The 3,607-nt window shown below is 48.8% G+C and overlaps 1 non-coding gene across 1 annotated transcript; it reads right to left on the bottom strand.

Moving 5' to 3' along the window:
* Nucleotides 1-810: 810 nt before the first annotated feature.
* LOC135372894 (U2 spliceosomal RNA) lies at nucleotides 811-999 on the bottom strand. The gene has a single exon (XR_010416159.1). It is a non-coding gene; the product is annotated as a U2 spliceosomal RNA (small nuclear RNA).
* Between the last annotated feature and the right edge of the window lie 2,608 nt (nucleotides 1,000-3,607).

Raw genomic sequence — 3,607 nt, 5'->3', positions numbered from 1 at the left:
TCTCCCCCGTTTCGCTTCTGTCGCAGTCTCGCCTTCTACGTCCGCGCGTGGCACGTCGCCGGTTTGGGCATCGTGGTATATGGGTACGGAACACTAGGGTGTTAGTGCTAATGCATCACGGCCCGTGAGATAAAAATGATTGATTGGAAATTGCAAGAGAGAAAGAAAGAAAGAAAGAAAGAAAGAAAGAAAGAAAGAAAGATAGATAGATAGATAGATAGATAGATAGATAGATAGATAGATAGATAGATAGATAGATAGATAGATAGATAGATAGATAGATAGATAGATAGATAGATAGATAGATAGATAGATAGATAGATAGATAGATAGATAGATAGATAGATAGATAGATAGATAGATAGATAGATAGATAGATAGATAGATAGATAGATAGATAGATAGATAGATAGATAGATAGATAGATAGATAGATAGATAGATAGATAGATAGATAGATAGATAGATAGATAGATAGATAGATAGATAGATAGATAGATAGATAGATAGATAGATAGATAGATAGATAGATAGATAGATAGATAGATAGATAGATAGATAGAATGAATGAATGAATGAATGAATGAATGAATGAATGAATGAATGAATGAATGAATGAATGAATGAATGAATGTGTACCCTAGTGGCCAGACAGGACATTTCCCAGTGGTTGTCTCCAGTGTGTTCTGTGTCTGCTGTAGGTTCCCTGCTTTGCTTGGTGTTGTTTCTACGCTTCCCTCTTTTGCCTGTCTCTGGTCATCATGGCTGATGCTTATTGATGCTGTTTCGGAATTTCTGTTTTTTGTTTTGAGACGGGTGGGCCACACCTGGAGGTAGTGCAATACCAGGGCAACCCTTGACAGTGCCGAGGCGAGCTTCAGACACACTGTCTCGGGCAAAAAATAAGACTAATATCGTGAGTCCAAATAGGGCTCGTATCAGATATTAAGCTGATAAGAAGAGAGTTTATTCAGGATGTTAATTTCGTTACACAAGACAATGGGGTTATGTACAGTGGTCACATGAGAGAATGTACAAGAGATTCATATTAGTCAAGAGGGTAAAAGAAACTAGCAGTGTTAGGTATCCCGTTTCAGGAGTTGGAAACGTGCGCGGCATAAATGTCCCGTGTGGCGGAGATTACCGAGCTCACACAAAGTTTCTTCATTTTCTTCAGATACCTCCGAGAGCAGAGACGGTGCAGGAAGCGGTCATTTTCAGGGTCCCAGCAGCCGAGTGCACCAACCACAATAGGTTCAATGGTGACACGTCGGTACCTTCCTTGTAGGTGTTCCTTTACTGGCTGGTACTTGTTGACTTTGCTTGTGCGGGCTTGCTGGAAGGCCGTGGCCCGGTTCTCGAATGGGCAGGTAACGTCGACGATGACAGCTTCTTCTCCACGGGCAAGGATGAGGTCTGGGCGCAGCTGCGTGTCACCTACAGGGCGGTTTTCGGATATTACGGTGTATTTCGCTGCAGCCGCTGCTTTCACTCGGTCAACGATGTCGTTGTGCCGCTTCGTCATTGCCTGGCTTTGCCTCATGCAGTGGCACACGACATGGGGTAACGTTTCGTTGGTGCAGCCACACCTGCGGCACCTTTTGTCGCCATGTCCCCAGGTCCTTGCACCGTTCAACGGATGGAGATTGAGGCGGGCTCGATGGATGAATCTCCAGTCGGCGAAGCGTGTGTACAGGCCTTTGCTGATGAAGTGGGTGCTGCAGGCGGTCGAGTCTTGCGCAGTCCATTGCTTTGCCCTGGTTGGCCAGGTCACAGAGTTCCTGTGAGCGTTCTTTGTCAAGTTGGTCGCGCAGGATGCGCATGATCCTCGTTCTCCAGCGTTCCGTCATGGTCTTGTCCTTCCTCGAGATGCTCAGCCCACCTTCCTCAATGGTCCATGTTACTCCGAGGCGACGGGAGGCCTTCCTAGCCTCAGTCCATACGTTGCAGAGCTCGTTGGTGGATATTCTGAAGGGCCCCTCGGTGTCCCCAGCCAGGAAGGACTCCACGTCGGATGCGGAGCAGGTGGCACGCAGGCGCTTGCTGACAGTGTGGAAGAGGTTCTCCTTGGCAATATGGGCGACAAATGGATCGCGCGACGTCAGGAGTTTGAAGGCGCCGTCTATCCGAGCTACATCACTGGTCTCAGCTGCCAGTGGGATTCCGCAGCCTCCCATTCCAGATTTACTGTAGATGTACTCGTTGGCTGCATTGCTCGGGATGTAAAGGGTCCTCTTGATAAGCGGCCGTAGCTCCTGGTCAAGTCTCATCCAGTCGGTTTTTCCTAAGGAACCACAGCGCATGGAGAAGTTCAGGGACGGGTAGACGAAAGTCTTTAGTGCATCTAGGCGTTGCCATGGTGCTAACATTGATGTCAGGGTCTTCTTTCCAGTGCTGATGGCTGCCTCGATTGTCGTTTCGTCCTTTAGCACATTGAAGCCTACAGGACGTCCAAGGTAGTTGAAGGACTCGAACTCCTTTAAGATGGTGATTGGGGTGTCCCGGATGTGGAATTCCGTCTCCCGGATCCCGACAGGTCTATTGCCAGAAACATGGATGGATTTGCACTTGCTAGGGTTGAGGGTCAGGCGTAATGAAGATGCTAGTGCTGCGATTCTGTCGATTTGTTGCTGCAGTAGAGTGGGGTTGTCCGCTAGTGGCGTGATGTCATCAGCATAGGCGAGGACAGCGTGCTTTCTGCTGTCGCCTTGGATGTCTCGAAGGATGGGGTCAACTGTCATGTTGAAAAGCAGGCCACTCAAGGGACAGCCCTGCCTGATTCCTCTTCGCATGGGAATGGGGTGAGTAGACTCCCCATTGGTGAGGACACAGCTTGTGTTGTTGTTGTAAAGGTCGGTTACAATATCCTTGAAGTCAGTTCCACAGCCAGCTGCTCCTACTGCTTCTATGATGGCTGTGTGAGGGATTGAACCAAATGCGTTTGAGAAGTCCAAGAATGCTGCACACAGTTCCTTGTTGTTAGCCCTTGCGTCATTGATGTAGTGCTGCAGGATGTAGTTGTGTTCGTACACACCATCGTGAGGCAAGAATCCTTTCTGGGTCGGGCTAAGCACGCTGTTCTGTATTATCCATGACTGGAGCCTCGACGCTAGGCAGCCGGTGTAGAGCTTGTTCAGGGTTCTTGCTATGGAAATGGGAGGGGTCCCCTTTCTTGAATATTAGGACAGTATTAGAAGTTCTCCACGAGTCCGGGATACGCTTGTATTTTAGGCAGACGTTGAAGGTAGATGCCATGAAGATGCCATCAGGGTCAACGTCCAGCCAGTGCCTATAGGTTAGACGGTCATCGCCAGGTGCAGTGTTCTCAGCTTTTGTGGCTTTTCTTCTGACTTCCTGTGATGTGAACCAGCCGAGGTCTACCTCGGTCGTGGCGCATGGGCGGTCGTGGAAGATATTTGTGCTGCACACCTCCGGCTGCCACAACGTTGTGAAGTGCTCTTCTACATGCTCACATGGAATTTCGCATCTTCTTGATGACCCGTCGCAGATGAGTCGTATAGCTTGTCGCCTGTTTCGCCTGTATATTTTCTGGATTTGCCGTGGGTCGTCTGGGTTGATCCTTTTTGGGCGTGACACACCGTCCCGCG

Source organism: Ornithodoros turicata, unplaced genomic scaffold (genome assembly GCF_037126465.1).
Source record: "Ornithodoros turicata isolate Travis unplaced genomic scaffold, ASM3712646v1 Chromosome17, whole genome shotgun sequence".
In the NCBI taxonomy this organism is placed as follows: Eukaryota; Metazoa; Arthropoda; class Arachnida; order Ixodida; family Argasidae; genus Ornithodoros; species Ornithodoros turicata.
The sequence above is the reverse complement of the archived record's forward strand: the minus strand, read 5'-3'. Positions and strand labels throughout refer to the sequence as shown.